Below are 27,174 nucleotides of genomic sequence, written 5' to 3' on the forward strand. Positions count from 1 at the left end.
AGCTGGGTTCTCCTACACAGTCTACTGGCTGTCTACTACAGTGAAACCCCATTTAGCTGGGTTCTCCTACACAGTCTACTGGCTGTCTACTACAGTGAAACCCCATTTAGCTGGGTTCTCCTACACAGTCTACTGGCTGTCTACTACAGTAAAACCCCATTTAGCTGGGTTCTCCTACACAGTCTACTGGCTGTCTACTACAGTGAAACCCCATTTAGCTGGGTTCTCCTACACAGTCTACTGGCTGTCTACTACAGTAAAACCCCATTTAGCTGGGTTCTCCTACACAGTCTACTGGCTGTCTACTACAGTAAAACCCCATTTAGCTGGGTTCTCCTACACAGTCTACTGGCTGTCTACTACAGTAAAACCCCATTTAGCTGGGTTCTCCTACACAGTCTACTGGCTGTCTACTACAGTAAAACCCCATTTAGCTGGGTTCTCCTACACAGTCTACTGGCTGTCTACTACAGTAAAACCCCATTTAGCTGGGTTCTCCTACACAGTCTACTGGCTGTCTACTACAGTGAAACCCCATTTAGCTGGGTTCTCCTACACAGTCTACTGGCTGTCTACTACAGTAAAACCCCATTTAGCTGGGTTCTCCTACACAGTCTACTGGCTGTCTACTACAGTAAAACCCCATTTAGCTGGGTTCTCCTACACAGTCTACTGGCTGTCTACTACAGTGAAACCCCATTTAGCTGGGTTCTCCTACACAGTCTACTGGCTGTCTACTACAGTGAAACCCTATTTAGCTGGGTTCTCCTACACAGTCTACTGGCTGTCTACTACAGTAAAACCCCATTTAGCTGGGTTCTCCTACACAGTCTACTGGCTGTCTACTACAGTGAAACCCCATTTAGCTGGGTTCTCCTACACAGTCTACTGGCTGTCTACTACAGTAAAACCCCATTTAGCTGGGTTCTCCTACACAGTCTACTGGCTGTCTACTACAGTGAAACCCCATTTAGCTGGGTTCTCCTACACAGTCTACTGGCTGGCTACTACAGTGAAACCCCATTTAGCTGGGTTCTCCTACACAGTCTACTGGCTGTCTACTACAGTGAAACCCCATTTAGCTGGGTTCTCCTACACAGTCTACTGGCTGTCTACTACAGTGAAACCCCATTTAGATGGGTTCTCCTACACAGTCTACTGGCTGTCTACTACAGTGAAACCCCATTTAGATGGGTTCTCCTACACAGTCTACTGGCTGTCTACTACAGTGAAACCTCATTTAGCACTGCAAAAATCTAAGCAGGTGTGGGAGGTGTATTTTCTCCCACGGTTCAGTCTGGTGTTTTATACACTGGGCTAACTGGAACGTGTGTCGCTTTTTGTTTTATAGAGAGAGACACACGCAGGCGTAATCTGAATGGACGACAGCATGGCAAACGCACACACACACTTTCCCTAACCTACTAGTATGAGTCGGACGCCTAATTGCAGTCTCCCTCACATCCGGTCCATTCTGTAATGCACAACAAGAATGACCTTCAGCTTGATCATGAGTGTGTGACCAACCCTCAAGAGGTTGAGCGTGAGTGTCTGAAACTCCTACAGTCACACAGTGAGAAACATGGTGGGTCCATAGCTGTCCTATAAAACATTTACAGCTTCTATCCTCCATTACACTTGCTGTGGAAGAATGAGAGAAGGTGATACTGGTGATTTGGAGGCGCTGAGGCCCAGCGTGATCTCAATCACGTTTAATGACATTGTTTGGATGGCTGACCATTTGTGGGCTATCATACGGGTCAAACGCACCTTATCTGTGTCTTTCTCTGGGGAGGAACATTACCATAGAACCCTGGGAGCACGGACACCGTTGGAAGGGAAAAGACAGATTAAACTAAATGAATGTTTCTGTGCGAATTAAATAGTCATGTTTGGATTGTTTCATGAGTTCAAAAAGAGCTATGCATGTTGATATGTTTTATTGTGCTGTAAGTGCTATGTCTTTGTTGTTACAGGGAAACTGTTATTTTGTTCGTTGGATAGTTCAAAGCTGGAGTGAGACAGCAATCCTATCATTTAAATTGAGTTGATTAGAATCTGGGTGTGTGTTCCTGCCTTTTTTTATAGTGCAAAGAAATGTTAATTCAGGTTGGGTGTGAGTTTCTGCTTGAATTTGGTTAAAAGGACTTTGAGAACTTGTTAGCAAGCTCATGTGTGTATTACACAGTTTTCTCTTGGACATTATTCTGAAATGAAGACACATGTAACCACGTTAAGTCTTTGCCTATCAGTTATAGTCATTTACTCTGAGTAGTCTGTCATGTATCATGTATGAATTGTTTGAGTGTTAATTATTTTGTGACTGATAAATTCTATTAGTTTAAGTAAATACATTCCTCGTTTTACGGAGTAATTCTTTGACTATACGCTTTCAATTTAGTAGTTCTATTGGTAGTTGTTATATACACTATACATGCTTACACCTTGACGTTTCTGATCTGCTTGCCTCAAATGAATGCTATAACATTGGTCGCCAGGATTAGCTATTTGTATCTAGTCTCATAATGCATAATGGTGCTAGTTTGACATGTCAAATTGAATTATAGTAAAGTGGTCATTGAAAAAAGTGCATTTTTGAAAAAGCAAAAATATAGCTTCGGGTCTATATAATGAAATTAATCGAGGCAGAAGGAATCACATAACCATGTCATTAGTGTGTGTGTGTGTGTGTGTGTGTCTGTGTGTAAATGCCAAGAAAATTCTAGACCCCCTTTACTTCACACAGAGATGCGTACAAAGCTCTCCCTCACCCTCCGTTTGGCAAATCTGACCATAACTCTATCCTCCTGATAGCTGCTTACAAGCAAAAATTAAAGCAGGAAGCACCGGTGACTTGGTCTATATACATATGGCTCGCTATCTTGCTGGATCATTTAGAGACGCACACGGCTTGTTGCATTTATTCACATAATATTGGAGTAAGATTGATAAATGTGATTTATTATTATATTCAATGTCATTTCCACATAATGGTCAGATAATTAAATGGTGACCCCTCATCCTCAGTCGATGGGGATTTCTACACCCCTACACACTAGGTTTAATGTACTACTGTGTCATTACACTAGGCTTAATGTACTACTCTGTCATTACACTAGGCTTAATGTACTACTGTGTCATTACACTAGGTTTAATGTACTACTGTGTCATTACACTAGGTTTAATGTACTACTGTGTCATTACACTAGGTTTAATGTACTACTGTGTCATTACACTAGGTTTAATGTACTACTGTGTCATTACACTAGGTTTAATGTACTACTGTGTCATTACACTAGGCTTAATGTACTACTGTGTCATTACACTAGGTTTAATGTACTACTGTGTCATTACACTAGGTTTAATGTACTACTGTGTCATTACACTAGGCTTAATGTACTACTGTGTCATTACACTAGGTTTAATGTACTACTGTGTCATTACACTAGGCTTAATGTACTACTGTGTCATTACACTAGGTTTAATGTACTACTGTGTCATTACACTAGGCTTAATGTACTACTGTGTCATTACACTAGGTTTAATGTACTACTGTGTCATTACACTAGGTTTAATGTACTACTGTGTCATTACAATAGGTTTAATGTACTACTCTGTCATTACACTAGGTTTAATGTACTACTGTGTCATTACACTAGGCTTAATGTACTACTGTGTCATTACACTAGGCTTAATGTACTACTGTGTCATTACACTAGGTTTAATGTACTACTGTGTCATTACACTAGGCTTAATGTACTACTGTGTCATTACACTAGGTTTAATGTACTACTGTGTCATTACACTAGGTTTAATGTACTACTGTGTCATTACACTAGGTTTAATGTACTACTGTGTCATTACACTAGGTTTAATGTACTACTGTGTCATTACACTAGGTTTAATGTACTACTGTGTCATTACACTAGGTTTAATGTACTACTGTGTCATTACACTAGGCTTAATGTACTACTGTGTCATTACACTAGGCTTAATGTACTACTGTGTCATTACACTAGGCTTAATGTACTACTGTGTCATTACACTAGGTTTAATGTACTACTGTGTCATTACACTAGGTTTAATGTACTACTGTGTCATTACACTAGGTTTAATGTACTACTGTGTCATTACACTAGGTTTAATGTACTACTGTGTCATTACACTAGGTTTAATGTACTACTGTGTCATTACACTAGGTTTAATGTACTACTGTGTCATTACACTAGGCTTAATGTACTACTGTGTCATTACACTAGGTTTAATGTACTACTCTGTCATTACACTAGGCTTAATGTACTACTGTGTCATTACACTAGGTTTAATGTACTACTGTGTCATTACACTAGGTTTAATGTACTACTGTGTCATTACACTAGGTTTAATGTACTACTGTGTCATTACACTAGGCTTAATGTACTACTGTGTCATTACACTAGGTTTAATGTACTACTGTGTCATTACACTAGGTTTAATGTACTACTGTGTCATTACACTAGGCTTAATGTACTACTGTGTCATTACACTAGGTTTAATGTACTACTGTGTCATTACACTAGGTTTAATGTACTACTTTGTCATTACACTAGGTTTAATGTACTACTGTGTCATTACACTAGGCTTAATGTACTACTGTGTCATTACACTAGGTTTAATGTACTACTGTGTCATTACACTAGGTTTACTGTATTAGGATGTGTGTTTTTGCAGGTTTTTTTCTGCATAGAAAAGTATTAGGTGGGCCACCTAAGTGTTTTTTCAGGCTGCCTTTGTCCAAACAGTAGAAGAAAAAAAATGGATGGAAAAACGTGTTCAGTGTAAATGTAAATGACTAAAACCAGATAAAGTATGTAGAAAAGATAATGGAGCTATATATTTTATAATAAGATCATCTGTGAGAACTAAAAATCACCTAAATAAAAGCTAGACAGTCAGGGAGAATATACAATCTCAAAATTGATGGTTAAGGGTTATTTTTGTCATGGCATCAAATAAAATGTTAAAAATGTTATTGGTCACATACACATATTTAGCAGATGTTATTTGAGGGGTAGCAAAATGCTTGTATTCCTAGCTCCACCAAGTGTAGTAGTAGGTAACACAAATTCACAACCACACACAAATCTAAAAGCAAAATCAAATCAAAGTTTATTTGTCATGTGCGCCGAATACAACAGGTGTAGGTAGACCTTACAGTGAAATGCTTACTGACAGGCTCTAACCAATAGTGCAAAAAAGGTATTAGGTGAACAATAGGTAAGTAAAGAAATAAAACAACAGTAAAAAGACAGGCTATATACAGTAGCGAGGCTATAAAAGTAGCGAGGCTACATACAGACACCGGTTAGTCAGGCTGATTGAGGTAGTATGTACATGTAGATATGGTTAAAGTGATTATGCATATATGATAAATAGAGAGTAGCAGCAGCGTAAAAAGAGGCGTTGGGGGTGGGTTGGGGCAAACAATGCAAATAGTCCTGGAAGCCATTTGATTACCTGTTCAGGAGTCTTACGGCTTGGGGGTAAAAACTGTTGTGAGAAGCCTTTTTGTCCTAGACTTGGCACTCCAGTACCGCTTGCCATGCTGTAGTAGAGAGAACAGTCTTTGACAATTTTTGGGCCTTCCTCTGACACCGCCTGGTGTAGAGGTCCTGGATGGCAGGCAGCTTAGCCCCAGTGATGTACTGGGCCGTACACACTACCCTCTGTAGTGCCTTGCGGTCAGAGGCCGAGCAGTTGCCGTACCAGGCAGTGATGCAACCAGTCAGGATGCTCTCGATGTTGCAGCTGTAGAACCTTTCTGAGGATCTCAGGACGCATGCCAAATCTTTTTAGTTTCATGAGGGGGAATAGGCTTTGTCGTGCCCTATTCACGACGGTCTTGGTGTGTTTGGACCATTCTAGTTTGTTGTTGATGTGGACACCAAGGAACGAATAAAAGAATATATAAATATTATAACAAGCATTGTCGGAGTGGCATTGACTAAAATACAGTAGAATAGAAAGCAGTATATACATATGATATGAGTAAAGCAGTATATAAACATTATTGAAGTGACTAGTGTTGCCTAATTAAAGTGGCCAGTGATTCCATGTCTATGTATGTAGGGCAGCAGCCTCTAATGTGCAGGGTTGAGTAACCGGGTGGTACCTGGCTAGTGATGGCTATTTAACCATCTGATGGCCTTGAGATAGAAGCTGTTTTTCAGTCTCTTGGTCCCAGCTTTGATGCACCTGTACTGACCTCGCCTTCTGGATGATAGCGGGGTGAACAGGCCATGGCTCAGGTGGTTGATGTCCTAGATTATCTTTTTGCTGTAGGTGTCCTGGAGGGCAGGCAGTGTGCCACCTGTGATACGTTGGGCAGACCGCACCACCCTCTGCAGAGCCCTGCGGTTGCGGGCGGTGCAGTTGCCGTACCAGGCGGTGATACAGCCTGACAGGATGCTCTCAATTGTGCATCTGTAAAAGTTTCTGAGGGTCTTAGGGGCCAGGCGGAATTTCTTCAGCCTCCTGAGGTTGAAGAGGCGCCACACTGTCTGTGTGGGTGGACCATTTCAGATTGTCAGTGTTGTGTACGCAGAGGAACTTGAAGCTTTCCACCTTTTCCACTGTAATCCTGTTGTTGTGGATAGGGGCGTGCTCCCTCTGCTGTTTCCTGAAGTCCACAATCAGCTCCTTTGTTTTGTTGACGTTGAGGGAGAGGTTATTTTCCTGGCACAACTCCGCAAGGTCCCTCACCTCCTCCCTGTAGGCTGTCTCATCATTGTTGGTAATCAGGCTTACTACTGTTGTGTCGTCTGCAAACTTGATGACTGAGTTGGAGGCGTGAGTGGCCACGCAATCATGGGTGAACAGGGAGTACAGGAGGGGGCTGAGCACGCACCCTTGTGGGGCCCCTGTGTTGAGGATCAGCAAAGTGGCGGTGTTGTTTCCTACCTTCACCAACTGGGGACGGCCCGTCAGGAAGTCCAGGACCCAGGTGTACAGGGCGGGGTTTAGACCCAGGGCCCCGAGCTTAATAATAAAAACTGCACAATTGTATCTGCGCCATATGGCAAAATGTGTAGAATTGCAGGAAATTAGCTTTAAAACAGCAACATTTTTGTCACTGCGGCCAACAGGAGGGCCTTTAACATTTTCGGTCAGCAACCGCACCATTGGCCAAACCCTTGGCCACACCCACGCCAATCACATAAGCCCCATTTTTATCCAGAAAGAAAAATGGTTTTGGATATGTGTTTAACCTTGTTTTCACTCCTTACAAAAACATTGAAACAATTAGCTACAGCTCTGCACATTGCATACATAATTTAACAGTATCACTGCATAATAACACCCCAAATGAATCTGTGTTTTCACATTAGAATGTGAAACAGAAACAGAGCTAAGACTTTACTATTGCCTGAAGGATCAATAGCACCATGGAGGCCTGGGAAACATATTCATGATGATACACCTGACAGATAAAATCATATCCCTTTTACTGTTAATAAAAGTAGCTGAAACACTTTGGTTGCAAAATGTTTAAATCATAAAACATTTGACTCTAGGGCGCAAGAGATCTGAGATGTAGAAAGTTTAGTGACTTGAATCAATGAATTTTGTAAACTGATAAAAAAAACATTTTAAACTAGCATATTGAAAAACCACATGAGCAAACACTATTCACCATGGTTTCAATAAAAGGCTAAGGTAGCGTCCCAAATGGCACCCTAAGGAGTCCATAGGGCACTGGTCAAATGTAGTGCACTATATAGGGAATATGGTGCCTTTTGGGACACAAACTAAGCCTCGTTACCACAGCTTTTAACGCCACAGATAAAGTGTGAGGATAAAGAAGTTGACTTTTAGTGAAGTGTGGAGCAGGGAGCTGGAGCCACTGTGGTGTGACTGTGGCTGTCGAGCTGGCTGGATTATGAGCCTTACGAGTCCATTGGGACCAGTAGGAATCAGGCCCAGTTAAGCACTTCTTCTCTACACCACAGTGGCTAATTACTAGAGCAGAGAGAGACTCTGAAATGCGTCCCGAATGGCCCCCTATTCCTTAACAGTGCACTACTTTTGGCCAGAACCAATAGGGAATAGAGTGCCATTTGGGACACAGCTGTGAAGAGCAGACCCCTGAGTTACCTCCAGGTATTATGGGAGTGAACAGACGAGCCTCGGAGGACATGCTATCACAACACACTGCACTGCCGAGCCGACACAGACTGAAAACGAGCTTCAGCGGTCATAAAAGATTTCTGAAATACCTTTGCCCCCAGTGCAAAGTATCTCACACAAGTTAATGGTGCGATTACACTAATAAGGGCGAAGCAGGGAGGAGGAAAGAGGGAGGGAGGGAGGGAGAGAGAGGGACAGACAGTCACAGAGAGGGAGAGAGTGTTGAAGGGAGGGAAAGATAGAGGCTCAGAGGGGATTCATTAACAGGTGATTCTAGGATACACTATGTGCCTCCAGAGTCTATGACCCAAACAGCACCCTTTTTCTTACATGGGGCTCTGGTCAAAAGTAATGCACTATTAAAGAATAGGGTGCTGTTTGGGCTGTAGCCTGGGTCCGTGTCCTGGGTGCACTGGCTGGTCTCCTTGTGACGGGTGTCACAGCCATTTGATGGCCATTTGATCTCTTCCTCTCACGCTGTCCAGCTGAGCAGTGCCAAAGTGGATCAATACCTGCCTTAAGAATACCCTCTGATCGCTCTCACACCGTCCCAGTCTTAATAAACTGGGACTAGGACTGTGGACACAGGACAGATAGACAGAGGAGGGGATAGGGCCGGCATACTAAGCTACCTCTTGAGGTCAACCAACCAGGGCTGGGATGGACTTTGAACTGGCAAAGTGGGGAGGGAGACAAGTCTGCATATACTAGGGCCAGACTTTGTGGTCTTTTGAAGTAATAGATCCACTAGCAGTCACACTACTGTAGGCCTGACTGTCACACTACTGTAGGCCTGACTGTCACATTACTGTAGGCCTGACTGTCACTCTACTGTAGGCCTGACTGTCACATTACCGTAGGCCTGACTGTCACCCTACTGTAGGCCTGACTGTCACATTACTGTAGGCCTGACTGTAACTCTACTGTAGACCTGACTGTCACACTACTGTAGGCCTGACTGTCACACTACTGTAGGCCTGACTGTCACTCTATTGTACCCTGACTGTCACATTACTGTAGGCCTAACTGTCACATTACTGTAGGCCTGACTGTCACATTACTGTAGGCCTGATTGTCACACTACTGTAGGCCAGACTGTCACTCTACTGTAGGCCTGACTGTCAAACTACTGTAGGCCTGACTGTCACTACTGTAGGCCTGACTGTGACACTACTGTAGGCCTGATTGTCACACTACTGTAGGCTTGACTGTCACACTACTGTAGGCCTGACTGTCACACTACTGTAGGCCTGACTGTCACACTACTGTAGGCCATACTGTCACATTACTGTAGGCCTAACTGTCACATTACTGTAGGCCTGACTGTCACATTACCGTATGCCTAACTGTCACATTACTGTAGGCCTGACTGTCACACTACTGTAGGCCTAACTGTCAGACTACTGTAGGCCTGACTGTCACACTACTGTTGGCCTGACTGTCAGACAACTGTAGGCCTGACTGTTACACTACTGTAGGCCTGACTGTCACACTACTGTAGGCCTAACTGTCACACTACTGTAGGCCTAACTGTCACACTAACGTAGGATTGATTGTCACACTACTGTAGGCCTGATTGTCACACTACTGTATACTGTAGGCCTGACTGTCACACTACTGTAGGCCTGACTGTCACTCTACTGTAGGCCTGACTGTCACACTACTGTAGGCCTGACTGTCAGACTACTGTAGGCCTGACTGTCACACTACTGCAGGCCTGACTGTCACACTACTGTAGGCCTGACTGTCACACTACTGTAGGCCTGACTGTCACATTACTGTAGGCCTGACTGCCACACTACTGTAGGCCTAACTGTCACATTACTGTAGGCCTGACTGTCACACTACTGTAGGCCTGACTGTCACACTACAGTAGGCCTGACTGTCACACTATTGTAGGCGTGACTGTCACACTACTGTAGGCTTGATTGTCACATTACTGGAGGCCTGACTGTCATACTACTGTAGGTGTGACTGTCACACTACTGTAGGCCTGATTGTCACATTACTGGAGGCCTGACTGTCACACTACTGTAGGCCTGACTGTCACACTACTGTAGGCCTGACTGTCACACTACTGTAGGCCATACTGTCACACTACTGTAGGCCTGATTGTCACATTACTGTAGGCCTGACTGTCACATTACTGTAGGCCTGACTGTCATACTACTGTAGGCCTGACTGTCACACTACTGTAGGCCTGACTGTCACACTACTGTAGGCCTGATTGTCACATTACTGTAGTCCTAACTGTCACACTACTGTAGGCCTGACTGTCACACTACTGTAGTCCTAACTGTCAGACTACTGTAGGCCTGACTGTCACACTACTGTTGGCCTGACTGTCACACTACTGTAGGCCTAACTGTCACATTACTGTAGGCCTGACTGTCACACTACTGTAGACCTGACTGTCACACTACTGTAGGCCTGACTGTCACACTACTGTAGGCCTAACTGTCACATTACTGTAGGCCTGACTGTCACACTACTGTAGGCCTAACTGTCACATTACTGTAGGCCTGACTGTCACACTACTGTAGGCCTGACTGTCACACTACAGTAGGCCTGACTGTCACACTACTGTAGGCCTGACTGTCACACTACTGTAGGCCTGATTGTCACATTACTGGAGGCCTGACTGTCACACTACTGTAGGCCTGACTGTCACACTACTGTAGGCCTGACTGTCACACTACTGTAGGCCATACTGTCACACTACTGTAGGCCTGACTGTCACATTACTGTAGGCCTGACTGTCACATTACTGTAGGTCTGACTGTCATACTACTGTAGGCCTGACTGTCACACTACTGTAGTCCTGACTGTCACATTACTGTAGGCCTATCTGTCACACTACTGTAGTCCTGACTGTCACATTACTGTAGGCCTATCTGTCACACTACTGTAGGCCTGACTGTGAATCTAATGTGATTCAATGGAGCTCCATGTGTGTGATCAGGTCAAAGTCATCTGGTCACTGTTTGGAACTTATTTGGAGTTCCAATCTCAGAGCATCCTGTAGGTCCCTAAATCCACTGAAAACTCTAATTGTACACACTTTTATGCAGAGCAATAGGGGAGTTGGAGTTTCTCTAAAGTGATCCCAAAATGGGCATGAAAGATGACGTTGCCTCCATGTATTTGATTACATGCTAAGGTTGCTGCAGCTTCTCTGTGAGCTAATGTATTGGAGGATATTTTACATTTCAAATGTATGTTTTTTCTGTACACCCTAATAACCCCTATACATGGGGAGGGAGGGTGAGGGATAATTGATCAGAGTCGCACATTAAAAGAAAAGATTGGAGAGAATGAGGTTAGCTGGAGGGATAGTCATATTATGAGAAAGATTATAACCTGAAAAATGTACAAAGAGCAAGCTGCAGCAAAAGGTAGGCTTCCAAAGCACTACACAAGGGTGAGAAATGCATGTTCAGAACTTAAAGGATACTGACCAACCAAATTAGGAAGGATGTGAGTGCTAACAATTCACAACTAAAGAAGTGGTTGCACAGGTACAAGAAGCCCATAAATGAGCAGTCATGAGTAACAGGTCTTTTCCAGCCCTACAGTACAGCAGCCAAAACACTACACACTAACCACGTTTCCATCCACAGTTTTATGCCAGTAAAGTCATAGCGTATAAAACAAATCACGACAGCTGAGATGGAAACAGGTCGTTTCGGTAGAATTGTATAAATGCCAACAGATAATTTGTGTCGGTCAAATAAATGATGCGAGAAATGTTGGTGGAAACACCTTTATGTGCAAATATTGATATAATAACCATCATACCAAAGTAAACTTGGAGTCACACAATGATATGGTGTGTGGTCCTCCCACTACGACTCAGGAAAGCATGCAGTTTATTAGGCTACAGATGAAATAAGTTATGATGAACTTCACAGGGTGGTGAACGAGCACGATGCTCCTTTCCAATAAATATCAAGGGTCTTATTCTGGTGACATGATGATTGATGCTTGACTGTGGTTTGACAAAAAAAATATTCTCACTGTTATCCATAATAATCTAATCATGTAGACCACCCTACCCACACAGCCTACTAGCACTGTATCTGTGAGCTGTTGGCTACAGAGCACGTGCCAAAACCAGAGTAGCACATTTGCTATTTAACGCAATAGTTTTTGTGACAAAACTATCGGTAAACTTGAAAATGCGATGGAAACACATTGAACTTTAGATTTTTATTCAGTACATTCAAAAGTAAGTGAATAATAATATTTAGTGTGCACTACGTCATCACCCACTGACTTTTATCCGCAACAAGTCAGTTTGGTGGAAACACACCACTGATGGGAAAATGCACATATTTTCTTTATGCATATTTTTTAATAGTTACATGAAGATCTGTTGCCAATTGGATGGAAACCTAGCTACTGTTCCATTTTGATATAGTAGCAGGCAGGATGGCTGAGTAATTATATATGTATTTTACACTCTCTGAATGAAGTGAACTACCAGAAATAGCATGAATTACAAATATGTCTACGTCCCAAATGGCACCCTAGTCCATATACAGTGCACATCATTTGACCTGCGTCCTATGGGCCCTGACCAAAAGTAGTGCACTGTGTAGGGAATAAGGTGCCATTGGAGACGCAACCTAAGATTTATAATCATCTGCTGGAGCTTTACTCTGAACACTAATGCTATTAGCTGCTGCAAATCAAGTGACAACTAAAAAGCCACTGTGACACAATATTAGCAGAAATGTTTAATGTTTGGCAAAGACTGCCTAGAGTGCAACACATCTTTCATTTCATTATGCATTCATTGTAAATACTTGGCAGTTGTGCTGAGTTAGGGATACTAGCTGGGACAGGCTGTACATATGTGACACACACACACACACACACACACACACACACACACACACACACACACACACACACACACACACACACACACACACACACACACACACACACACACACACACACACTTCTCTATCCTCACATTGCATAAGGTCAGTATTAACTGATGTAATAAAATGGCATAGGCTCCAAGATAATTGGAAATCATGCACTAATTCTGCTTTAAATGATTCCATTATGCACTAACAACTCAAACTTACAAACATCATAAAGCTTGCAAAGTGACACGACTACACTAATTGGCCTGCAGTGGGAATGGCTTCATTTTAATTGCATTAGTGCAACTTCAACTTCTAGTGTTGGGTGAATGAATAATGTTAAAACAAAATGGAAGGTAATATAAAATCCAATTGTGACAACAATGAGCTGTAAATGAAAGGCTGTCATGTTGTGTTTGGCTGATTATTATGTCTCTGTCCCTTTATCAGTACAGCAGCCCCAAACACAACATGGTATATGTGAAGGAGGTAAAAAATGTGTATGTGTATCTCTGTATATTGTAATTTCTTTCCAATATTCCTGACTCCTGGCTGTCTGAGCCTTTCAAGAAGAAGCGGACGCAACCCGCACACACACACACACACACACACACACACACACACACACACACACACACACACACACACACACACACACACACACACACACACACACACACACACACATCGACACACAGCGGTCTGCTTGTCTTAAGGCATGACGATCAATAATGTGTGTGCTTTAGAAAGGTACGGGTCACAGGATTGATTATTGGATGTCTGACAGTAATATTTAATTATATTGACAGGCTGCACTTACAGTTGTCCTTGAAGCTTAATCACATAATGGTACAGCTTCATTAGATGTGTCTGACAATCCCATTCATTAAGGACAGACACAGATCAATTTCCTGCATGAAGAGTGTCCAAGAAATCAAGATGACAGACGTGCGAATCTCAGATTAAAACAATGCCAAAACAAAAAGCTGCATGGTTAGCGAATACTGTATGTTTTTTTAATATTTAATCAGTAATCAGTTATGTTACTAGCTAAAATATTGTAATCAGATTACAGATACTTTTGAAAAACTAGAAGATAACTTATTGGATTACTTTAAATTCAGAAAAGATATTTGTGGAAAAATACATTATGACACCTTTCTGTTTTCTCAATGACATTCAATTCAGCAGTGAAAAAAGACACAAGTTTAAGTTTGTGGCCACCTGTGAGAGTCTGACCACAAGTCAGAGACCTCTATGTTAACTCACCAAATACGTTTGATGGATTGTTTTTGTCTTCTTCTAATGCCTCTTAAGGGGAAAGTAATCAAAAAGTAACGTTAATGAGTTGCGGTAATCCAAAAGTTACGTTACTGATTACAATTTTGGACAGGATTATATTTAGAAAGTAACCTACCCAACCCTGCCACTAATCCCCACAAAGAGATTTGAGTGCCATTCCATTCTAACAGCAACACAAAACACAGTGACAGTAATATCAGCCTGCCACTTTCTAAATAGACAGTAGAGAGACAGAGAGTCACAGCAGCCACAGCACTCACAGCGAGTGTGTGTGTGAGTGTGAGTGTATGTGTGAGTGTGTGTGTGAGTGTGTGTGTGAGTGTGTGTGTGAGTGTGTGTGTGAGTGTGTGTGTGAGTGTGTGTGTGAGTGTGTGTGTGAGTGTGTGTGTATGTGTGAGTGTGTGTGTGAGTGTGTGTGTGAGTGTGTGTGTGAGTGTGTGTGTGAGTGTGTGTGTGAGTGTGCGCGTGCGTGCATGTGTGCCGCGCGTCGACCTGCCAGTCTTTTGTTTAGAGAGCCGTGCTGTCTAAATGGGCACCGCGGGGAGAGGCAGGGATTTGGCTAGCTGGTAGTGACAGTTATAAATTGCACCCTATTCCCTATATAGTGCAATACCTTTGACCAGAGAATAGGGTGTCATTTGGGATTCAAACTCTCTTTGCCCCCAGACAGCTTAGTAAGACAGAGACCCAGATCATGACTTTGATCGGAAGGAGATGGTGGCATATCAAGATCGGGGTCTGTCTGGTCTGTCAGTAAAACGGAGAGGGGAGTAACAACTTATACCCCGCTCGCCCCCTCTGTCTCCAGCACCAGTGGTGACGGCGGGCTGTCACCAGCCCGACACTGGCCCAGCAGCCGCCTCTTCACAGCCCGACACTGGGCCGAGGATGTTGTGTCAAAGCCGGCAACAAACAAATAGTCACAGCCAATGCTGTCATCTGGCAACAAATTATTCATGTGAGTGTGAAGGCAGCAGAGACAAGCTGAGAATATATGATCATATGAAAAGGAATTGAAGAACCTGACAAAAGAGGGACCTCAGTGTTTTACCCAAAAGGCTTCCATCTACGCGGGCCGGCACCTGTGTCTCTCTGTGCCATGGCTCCAGTGGACCTGTTCTGACTTGGAGCCAAGGCAAGGCCCTGGATACTTTTCAGCTGGCATTTTCATAACAATGGCTAACTGTGAACTTCAATGCCTTCCCACAAAGCAACAGTCTTGAATGATTAGTGTCTCACTCCTAATGGAAACACAATAACACTAGAGCATAAAAATGAACATAAAACACATTAACTCCGACATCCTGGTCGGAGTTAATAAACACAGTCCTGAACAGCTACTGGTCAGCTACTTCTCTCTCCCTGTGTCCCTGCAGTGCCTGTGTGAGGGAAGCAGCAGCAGTTGTGATAGTTAGACAAAGCCAGGAGAACCAGCAATCTTAACTCAGCCGACCTGACTGCCTGGCAGGGAGGCAGGGAGGATACAGACCTATCTCCCCACCACTCTGCAGAAGATATAGAACACTTTAAACATAGCCAGGCAGGGAGGATACAGACCTATCTCCCCACCACTCTGCAGAAGATATAGAACACTTTAAACATAGCTAGGAAGGGAGGATACAGACCTATCTCCCCACCACTGCAGAAGATATAGAACACTTTAAACATAGCCAGGCAGGGAGGATACAGACCTATCTCCCCACCACTCTGCAGAAGATATAGAACACTTTAAACATAGCCAGGCAGGGAGGCAGAGAGGGAAGCAGGCAGGATACAGAACCCCACAACTCTACTGCAGATACAATATCCTATATGATGTCTGATGTTTGGAACTCTTGAATAATTACAGAGAGGAGAGGACCCTCAAGATCGTTTCTATTAAAATGTCTCCATTGACAACACAGCAATAAGCAGCTCAATGTCATTGAAGAGCCTCTATTATAATCACAAGCTACAACATCCTGGTACTTTAGGCCACGGTGGAAAGGTTTCTCAATAACAATGTAGAGGTCCTCATCATGAGCAAATCAAACAAACGGGCCTATTGCAATTCAAGCAGAGGAATTGGTCCTAATGCACATACTATGAGTACATTGTTTTGAGATGTACCTATTTTAGGAAATCATTAAAGCAAACTCGATGCAGATGTGATTTTACTCAGGAAAGCAACAAACCCATGCAGCTACACAGTGTAAGGGAGAATTAACCAAGAGTGAGAATAGAGAGAGAGAGAGAGAGAGGGAGGAGAGAGATGGAGAGAGAGAGAGGGAGGAGAGAGAGAAGAGAGGGAGAGGGAGAGGGAGGAGAGAGATGGAGAGAGAGAGAGGAAGGAGAGAGAGAAGAGAGGGAGAGTTCCTGCCATCCTCTTTGCAAGTCCAGCCTTAGTTTCCTGTTAAGAGCTTTGGTTTATTAGGTCTCAGATTGCCTTTTCTGTATGCTGCTCCAAAGTCCAGAGAGATAAGAGCAGTTCAGAGTTGGTGAAGCCATTGAAAAATGCATCAACGATGATGTGGGCCAGCACTCTCTGAGGCTCTGAGCAGTACTCTATGCTTGTAGCTGAATTAGGAGAATCAAGTCTGCTTCTTCTGCTGCATTCACCAGAGCTTAAATTCACCATTCACTTAACCCAAAACATAATTGATAAATGATGAAGAAAAGGAATTCAGAAGTAACAGGGTTTTTATGCCAGTGACATCAGTTTATGGGACAGGGGTTATGAGAGCGATGTTGCTCTAACAGAGCCCTGTATTCCCTGGAGGACAGCTCAACCATTCTCATCTCTCCTTTCTTTCACATACACTCTCTCTCTCTTTCATAGCTCTCCCTCTGGCCCTCTATCAATGCTGCCCAGACAGGATTTACACACTCCCAGACTATCAGTTACCTACATAGTGTACAAAACATTGTGCTTCTTCAGACACATGTTAGGTTTCTACCTACAGTACCGTCCGCCATCATAATGTCCTCTATTTCTCTATCTCTCCATCTCTCTCTCCCACACTACCCTTTATCTTTCTATCAATTCAATTCAAAGGGCTTTATTGGCATGGGAAACATGTTACATTGTTAAAGCAAGTGAAATAGATAATAAACAAAAGTGAAATAATCAATAAAAAATGAACAGTATACATTACACTCACAAAAGTTCCAAAGGAATAGAGACATTTCAAATGTCATATCATGTCTATATACAGTGTTGTAAAGATGTGCAAACAGTTAAAGTACAAAAGGGAAAAGAAATAAACATACATTTGAGACATATAGCACTCCCTTCCATATGTTTCTTCTTCCTATGAAGTGCATAGCTACAACATTGAAAATGTCTAACTCTGAAGTGCCTTCAATTAAACAACCATATCAGACAGGGGATTGGTAAAGGCTGCTGAACACATGTACGTTGACGGGTGATTGGCAGCGGAACCGCTCACCAGCTCAGGGAGACGGACAGACACAAGCCGTTGGACAGGTTTATAGTCTTTTGGGTTACAAATGCCGCAGAGGCGGCTGGGTAGTCCCAAATGGCACGCTATTCCCTACATAGTGCACTACTTTCGACCAAAGGGAATATAGGGAATGGAGTGTCATTTAGGACAAAACCTAGAACACTAGTTGTCAGCCAATCAGCTGACTGCTGGAGCACAGAAACAGGAAGTGCCCTTCAGAAAGCATTGATACATTAACGGAACACTATTAGCGGCTGTAGTAATCAATCACCAATCATATCAATCACTAGATTAATTCTACAGGTCTGACATCATGACGTTCTAATACATTATTGTGAATAATGAGCCCTTTCTGACTAATTTATTCCAAGCACTTACATTGCTCTCAGGCTCTGAAATTAAGTCAAATTTAGATCAACACAACCCCCCCCCAAATATGAGTTTTGCAGCTACACAATGAGATAAAGTAGAAATGAAACCCTAGCAAAACACAAGAAGTAGAATTTGGATGCATTCAAGTTCTTAATGAAAATAGAGTAGACATTCTGCACTCGTTCTTGTTATTGTAATTCTGGATATCTGAATTAGGAAGAAGTGAATTTGAGGACCAGTTTGAAATAAGTGATGTGTTATCTTCTGGGATTTTAAAATATATTTTTTTAAACCAAAAACATAATCAAATCAAAGAAACCAGAATCCAATGTTTTTTTAGGAACCGTAATCCAGTCGGTTGATTGTGAAGAATGGACTGAAACGGTGTTATTACAATGACATCAGAAAAAGCTAGATGCAACCTAGTAGTCTGTTCTGTCTCTGTCCTGTTAAAACACAGAACCCAGCAAAAGAAACCCTTTAACCTCAGGCCATGGAGGTGTCCCAAATGAAACCCTATTCCCTACATAGCCCAAAGGGCTCTGGTCAAAAGTAGTGCCCTATGTAGATAATAGGCGGCCATTTGGGATGTACACTCCAGAGTCAACAAGGCCATGTGGAGCTACAGAGCAGCACAGCGAGGACTGGGACCAAATCAAGGAAAATCAATGTTGTGTTGGGGCCAAATAAATCAGTGTGTTACATTATATTTCTGTTACTCATTAAACACAAACAGCGTTGTAGCCAGATCATGTGGCCTGATAACAAAAGAGAAGCAATTATAATGTACCAGGGTTGAGCAGGACTAGCGTCACAGTGGCGAGCCACTCCAACGAGAGAGCTGGGTTTTAACCTGCAGTGTAGCGCTGTGCAGGAAGGCTGGGATAGAAACGCAGGGCCCAGCAGTGACTAGGAGGACCACATCACACACAGCGCAAAGAGAGACTTTAAAGGCTTCTGTTCCAAGGCTGATTTACATAAGGCAACAGTCTGTCAGCATTAGATGGGTGACTAAGGAAACACAATGCACATATTGTTTAGACAGAGTTGCTAGTGTGTGTTGTGACATATGACTACTTTATGTGAAAACAGGTTTGTACTGGGAAACAAGCACAGATTGGAGTAGTATGTTTCTGGTGTGTGCATGTAAAGCTATGTCTCTAATGTGCAGTACATGTGGAAATGAGATAACATGGAATCTATTCCAATTTAGTTTCACACCAAGTGTTGAAATCAAATATGATTCTGTCCTCTATGGCAATGTTGTAATCGCTAACAAAGGTTTTTCCTTTCATGTGTCACATCCTAATCTGTCCCCTATGCTAAGGTGACAAGCCTTATATTTACACCTGGTAAGGTGTACACTGAATGTACTAACATTAGAAAAACCTTCGTAATATTGAATGAAACCCCTTTTTGCCATCAGAACAGCCTCAATTCGTCGGGGCATGGACTCTACAAGGTCTCAAAGGCATTCCACAGGGATGCTGGACCATGTTGACTCCAATGCTTCCCACAGTTGTGTCAAGTTGGTTGGATGTCCTTCGGGTGGGGCACCATTCTTGATACACATGGGCAACTTTTGAGCATGAAAAACCCAGCAGCGTTGCAGTTCTTGACACACTCAAACCGGTGCGTCTGGCAGCTACTACCGTACCCCGTTCAAAGGCACTTAAATCTTTTGTCTTGCCAGTTCACCCTCTGAATGGCACACATTCACAATCCATCTTTTACCTGACTCCTCCCCTTTATCTACACTGATTGAAGTGGATTTAACAAGTGACAATCCCATATCTAGGTCCTTGATTGGCCAGCTGTTAGTTCCATGGGCCAGGCAACATGGCCTTTTAGGTGACATATCCTTCAACGACAGCTGGACACTTGACTAGGTTAATAAACACTGTTAAATACAAACTCTGCTAATTCCCCTTGTCTTTCAGGCTGTGGTTGGGCATAGCAGGGACTTATCGGGGAGACGTGAAGGGTCACAGCACACACACGCATGGACATACACACAGCCTGGGTGACACATTCTCTCACGGACTCACTCCAGGAGACGTGTCACATTACAGAGGCAGGTCCCTCTCAGCCTGTGGCTCAGCCGTGGCACTCTGTCACTCAACGTGTCCATTGGCGCCAGGATCAGCATTATATTTGCATTCTATATGCATTATATTAACACAATCCTCTCCTGGTTATAGCTATCATCAATAAATACATGATTCTGCTCTGCTTCAATGTAGCTAGCTAGCTATCAATAATAGTCAAATAAAGCCTAAATAGACTAAAATGCTTTGCCTACATGTATCATTTGATCAACTGTGAGAAAAGTCAGAGAAGATTTTCAGGACACATGAATCATACATGGAATCCATCCCCTTCCCCCATACAGTAGCTTATTGTCACGCTTGCCATCTGCCAAGGCTTGTGAAGTGAACATGGAGCATGCCGAATGTCTGTCTTCTCTCAGGACACAAATCCTGTCATCACAGCCTTCTCTCTCTGCATTCACAGGGCATGTCTGGACAAGACTCCTCCTCCTCTCTCTGGATGGAGCCTAGTATGCATGCCAAATGGCATCCTAGTCCCTTTGTAGTGCACTAGCCCTCTGGTCAAAAGCAGTGCACTATATAGAGGAAAGGGTGCCATTTGGGACATAGCCAGGGCTTACAGATGTCCAGTTAGGGCAGTGAACCGGTAGAGCCAGACTAGACACAGTATATTCAGGCTACGTTGCGGACTGTGTGTCGACCCACAGGTTGAGCCGTCACGTCACCTTTCATTTCAACACTTCAAAGATACTTCAAGGTCTCTCCTGTTGCTGAGGTGGGCAACAGACTTGAAGAGAAAATGAAGTAGAGGGGAGACTTGATGGAGAGAATCCCCAGTAGCCAACAGACTTGAAGAGGAAATGAAGTAGAGGGGAGACATGATGGAGAGGCTCCCTGATACACTGATACTAACCTCCATATCAATATTAGTGTCAAGACGTGGGAGATAAAACCATTTTTCCTTTAGGCGAGTTGAGTTGAGCGAGTTCAGAGAGCCTCAACCACAAACGAGCATCTGCTCCTGTAGGCACTCTATAGCCACACGGGTTCACTACCTTACAGGTAAACTAACGGGTTCCTTTGTGGTTTAGAATAGGAACGAACACTAGTTTATAAAAGATAGACCATAAAAATAACATAGATAGACCATACATTGACAAGCATGAGACGGATCATCACTAATTGGTGTGTCCAACTGCCAGATGGGGGCTGTCATTTCAGACAAGACAAGAGCAATAGAGCAACTTTTTCAAAATGGCATCGGGTGAAAATTCTATGTTTCACATAGCACACACACGTTTGGCCACACACAGAGTTGAAGTTGACTGAGAAGGAGTCAAATGCGTCCCAAATGCCACCCCATGCTCTACATAGTGCACTACTTTTGAAGCACACACAAAAAATATTACAAAAGTAGTGCACTATAATAGGGAATAGGATGCCATTTGGGACGCAGCACTATCCATGAATGACGCCCTAAATAACTGAAGCTAGAAAATCCAACAGTGATTAAATTCATATATTTTGAACTCTGCTTCTAAGGCGGGACAGGACTTTGAATCCAAACTTCAAAGAGCAGAGAAACAAACAGAAAGACTGCCTTCATAAGAAAACCAAATTACTAGTGTTACAGAGAAATGTGTTTGATCCACATTCAAATGTGGTGAAATGCTAGACTTAAACCCCAGGCTACAAACTATGTGTGTGTGTCCTTACTTATGTATCTGTGTAAGTCACAAGTGTCTTTCACTTACAGTACATTTTCATACTGGTCACCCATGGGAATCGAACCCAAGACACTGGCATTACAAGCATCATGCTCTATCAACTGAGCCACACCTACTAACCCCTGTGAAGGAAAACATCCACCAAACAAAACATGGAACAAGAACAAAACACTAAAATATGTGTGTGTGTGTATAAATATTTTTGTGTGCAAGTCATAAGTGTCTCTCTTTGTGTGATTGCACTCACTAACAACCCTGTGGAGGACTACACACACCAAACACAACAAGACTAGAACGAGAACATAGCCTCCAAAGCCTCAACAATAATCAATGAATACCTGCTACAATACAATGACACAGCAAACACACAGCCCAGATCCGGAGCTGAAGACTACACAAAGACGGGATTAGCTCCATTAGTGGAGGAATCTGAAATGCAATTAACCTGCCGTGAGCACAGCAAAGCCTGCTCTCAAATTCCTGCTGTATGGCGCCGGACTGGGGGCCAGGGTGGACGAGAGAGGCAGATGGGGGGCTGTGGGGGGGGGGGGGGGGGGGGGGGGTTCATGGTCTGCATCCCAAATGGAACCCTATTCCCTACATAGTGCACTGCTTTTGACCAGGGCCCATATAGTCTCCTCTCACCGCCGCTGTTAAGGGTGCATAGGGCTCTGGTCAAAAGTAGTACACTATATAGAGAATAGGGTGCCATTTAGGAGGCACACAGGACCTCAGGAGACGTGACTAGAGAAGGTGGGGGCAGTGAAAGACTAGGCTACTGCCCTGAATAATCCACCCTGCAGCAATTCATAAAGAGCAGAATGCAGAGGTCATAGGACCATATGGGTGGGGAGGGAGAAAGTGATAAGGTGAAGACCCCTAACAATAGCCCCAATCTTAGCTGGTCATTCTGGGGCAGAAAGGTCTGAGCCGCTGGTATAGGGGGAGAAAGGGGTTAGAGAGAGAGAGAGAAAGAGAGAGAGAAAGACAGAAAGAGAGACAGTGAGAGAGTGAGAAAAACAGACAGAGAGAGAGAGAAAGAGAGAAAGAGAGAAAGAGAGAAAGAGAGAGCGCAGCAAGATTTGTGACCTGTTGCTACAAGAAAAGGGCAACCAGGGAAGAACATTGTAAATACAACCATATTTGCACATCATTAGAACACTGTACATAAACATAATATGACATTTGAAATGTGTATATTCCTTTGAAACTTGTGAGTGTAATGTTTACTGTTAATTCTTTATTGATTATTACACTTTTGTTTATGATCTATTTCAACATTTGTTTCCCATGCCAATAAAGCCCTTTGAATTTAATTGAGAGAGAAAGAGAGAGAGAGAGAGAGAGATAGAGAGGGAGAGAGAGAGAGAGAGAGAGAGAGAGAGAGAGAGAGAGTAGCAGGTTAGAGTTTTCCACTGCCTGTCTGGAATCTTTTTTTTATTGAGGGATTTTTCCTCTTTTCTCTGTTAGCTAGGGGCCACCTGCTTTGTTGTCTCTTTTCCTTTCTTGTTGCTACTTTCACACACACACATACACAAACATATACACACACACACACATGCACACACACACACAGTGTCATTATGAATAGGAGCGAGGTGTAGCAACATGTAGGCCACCAAGAGGTAAATGGTGACTGTGTAAATGAATGACTAACCGACAGTAGAGAGGGACTGTGGGATTAGCCTGCTGACAATAGTCTGGTTGAAAGACGTAGGTTGTACCCCAAATGGCACCCTATTTCCTATGGGCCCTGGTCAAAAGAAGTGCACTACATAGGGAATAGGGTACCTTTTGGGACATAACCATAAGCCTAGCTGCTGAAATGTAATCACTCCCTTGAGAGGCTCCTAGCTCTCTGGTGAACAAAGCAAGACAGACAGCTTGTTTAGGTGAGCAGGTTTAAGTACATGCTCACCAAAAGACACGTTATCTCTGATGTAGTGCACTATCCATAGCCGCAGGAAGTAGGGGTGCTGAGGGTGCTGCAGAAAACAAATCTGAATAAAATAAAAAATCACAAAAAAGTTTCAATATATATATATTTTCTTACAGGTCACTGGGCCTTTATTAGTCCTGTATTAGCGGACCGAATAGCCTTCTGTAGCGCAACAAAAAACATCCCCAAACATATTCCCGCGGCTATGGCACTAACTATGAAAGAAGGAAGGGTTCGTGAGATAAGGAGGAAATTCATACTTGGAAAGAACTGCTTGTTTTTGTTCTTTCAAAGCAAAATTCATATTATCTTTTATTTTACTACAAGGGTCATTCCACCAATTGGCTACCTTTTGAGTACTGTAACTTCATGACTATTTTGTATTTTTTTCACCAAATGTAAACATTCTGTCATAAAGAGAACATGTTCAAACTTAATAAAAAAATGAGTTCTCCCATCTCAACAGGTAAAAAAAAGACTATAGTAAGTTTCAAATAAAGTAACATGGTTGACCGTAACATGGTTGACGATTTAATTTCAGTCAGCCATGAATCCCCTTGTGACAGGGGGAATGGAAGCTTGTTGTGTGCAACAGGGAGGGGCAATTGAATATAAGCGTCACAAATGAATAGAAATTGTTGAAACATTTCTAGCCTGTCTATGTGTAACAGGGTTGACTTGTTATACTTGCCCGCTCGGTTTTTCACCACAAAACACCAGAAAATGGCCAAAAAGAGTAGAACCAGCTCACCTGCTTTTACACTACCATTAACTTCTAGATGGTGAATGTTTCTTTATAAAATAATAATATTTTAAAAGGAATAGTTTCACCATATTAAAATGACAGTTCAGTTCACGTAACAGGGTTGACCTTAAGATGAGGGACAGGCTGTTGTTTTTTTACCTTAAAATAAATCACTAATCAGAAATAATCTTCAGAAATGACTATGTCAGAGCAAGAACATCACTAGGGCTTTACAATGACTGTGGTAACTTGGAGAAACGTTGGGGTTAAGTGGGTTAAAATCTTCCTAGAAGTCACAATGGATGCATAGAGGGATATGACAAAATGCAAAATTTTGGCACTTCAGCAAGTCTTTAATCATATAAAAAAACAGATTTATTGACATTTTCATGTGGTCTAGATTAAAGGGCACGTAATTTAATATAACAGGCTTTTAAAATTGAGAATTGCTGCACAATATCTACTTAAAATAACACAGGAACGGAAAAGGCACTCATTTCGGGATTTCGTGGAACGACCCACAACCATTTACAAAAAAAAATATTGATTAATTAAGCCACTTACAGTTGATTATTTTCATGCTGAACATTAAAGAAAATTATGGCTTGATTTATTATCTTGAGAATGTTCATCCAGGCACAATATGAAGCTTTACTACAGATTCTTCACTTTACTACTGCAATAACGCTCACTTGGTTAACAAATACAGCTTATTTTCTAAAACTGAGGTTGTTACATAAAAAACTACAGGCAAAATATAGATACTGGCCTTGGGTGAAGTATACTGAGATTACGGTGGGAGACGGGGACCTCGTGGAGAACACACACAGGCCCCCAGCCTCTACATGCTCACAGTCACACACAAACTGTCAACTTGGCGACTCACAGGGCAAAAACAACTATGAGAGGCGATAGGCTTCTAGTCAACATTCTGTGATTGCTTTGTGTGTGTGTTTACTTTGAACAGGTGGGGGTACTTTGTTAATAGACGGAAACAATTGAGGTTGGAATTTTCCATTCAAACAAGACAAATCTGGCTCTAGATAATGTAACACCTAGAAAACTATGAGAATCGCTTTAACCACAAAATATCAAATTCATCTAAATTAACCTCTGTACAGCAAATACAAATTTTATACAGAAGACCAACTTTCTATAGTATTATTTACATGTGACCACTTCTTCTATATAAAATCTATTTTCTGAACAACAAAGCGAAGCACAGTGAAGAGACACACTTACCCATTTCAAGGTCCAACTGAAAAATACACAGTGAAAGAAACTCACCAGGAAAATTATAGTCTTTAAAACTCGTGATATAAAGCCGAAGCTGCTGTTATTCCTAAAAAATACAAAAAGATTCCACTCAAAATCCTTTAGTCCTTTAGCATAAAACCTCAATCAGTCTGCAGTCCCAGAGAGAGAGAGAGAGAGAGAGCGTGCGAAATAGCCCGGGTGGTTGGGGCTAGCCGCTACAGGTGGAGGCAAAGAAGCAGGGAAAGAAGGAAGGTTGCAGCACTTCACATGAACTGCTCTCTAGTCTAACTCCTCTGGCTGGAGCTTCTCTAACTGCCTGCCGCTGCCTGGTCTCCTTGCTGTGCTGTGTGAACTGGCCACCGTCCGTAGAGATTCCACTGAATCCTGGGAGTCTTGCTGGGGTCACTGGAGCTCGATGTCTCCTGAGACACTCTCAACTGAATACCCACTGAGCTCTGAACAGGCCAGCCCAGCCACAGCCAATGCCCTAGTATGATGTCACAGGTGTTGAGTTTCAGACAGCATTTTGGGGGATGGGTTGTAGGGGCCTTGGCCAATTGGAGGGTTTGTTGACAAGTTTTATTCTACACAGGTAGAGCCAGACCTTCCCCCTCTCTCCTACTTCACCTGGCGCCAGAACAAAAGGGAAGAAGAGACAGACAGAGAGTTGGGGGTGGGGAAGGGGATTCAGGTTAGATTGTGTTGCTGACTATGGAGGAGTCATTATTTGTTTGAAAACATGAATACTGACTCTCTCTAACCAGCTGTACTGCTAATCCGGTTTGTGAGGTGAAAGAGTTTAAAAGGAACACAGCATTAATTTTCAGTTGAAACTCAACCTGTCTGAACGAATAGAATAGCTATTATAAAGCTAAAGACCGTTCAAGAAGAAGTGTCCCACTGGTCACAGACGTCAATTCAACGTCTATTCCACGTTGGATCAGCGTCATTTCATTGAAATGACGTGGAAACAATGTTGAGTCAACCAGTGTGTGCCCAGTGGGGTGTTATTGCTGCAAACTTTTATCCAAAGCATATTTTCTTGAGTTGAAGGAGCTAGTGAGAGTGCATTCCTGTGTTTACTTGAGCGTGGCACTACTGATTGCTTATGACTGAGTGGTGCTTCAACTGAACACAGAATAACCCTCTCTGGCCGTTCACTTCCAACCTGTTTACTGCAGCCTGTACACTTCATGTATGTCTGTCAGTCAAGCTGAACTAAAACAGCACACATTTCTTTGTTTCCTTGAGCTTGGTAGTGATCGCTTAGCACAGAATAAACCTTAGACTGCAAA

General features: G+C 42.8%; 1 protein-coding gene across 3 annotated transcripts in view; it reads right to left on the reverse strand.

Annotated features, from left to right (window-relative positions):
* Positions 1 to 26,341, reverse strand: part of LOC120055014 (receptor-type tyrosine-protein phosphatase F-like) — a 334,640-nt gene extending 308,299 nt beyond the window's left edge. For 2 of the 3 annotated variants that reach the window (XM_039002851.1, XM_039002849.1), the window contains exon 1: positions 25,865 to 26,341. The gene's annotated coding sequence lies outside the window, so the exon portion shown is untranslated. The remainder of the gene's footprint in view (positions 1 to 25,864) is intronic. The other variant, XM_039002850.1, reaches the window with a different exon arrangement.
* Positions 26,342 to 27,174: the final 833 nt, after the last annotated feature.

The sequence above is a fragment of the Salvelinus namaycush genome, chromosome 10 (assembly GCF_016432855.1).
Source record: "Salvelinus namaycush isolate Seneca chromosome 10, SaNama_1.0, whole genome shotgun sequence".
NCBI classification, from domain to species: Eukaryota; Metazoa; Chordata; class Actinopteri; order Salmoniformes; family Salmonidae; genus Salvelinus; species Salvelinus namaycush.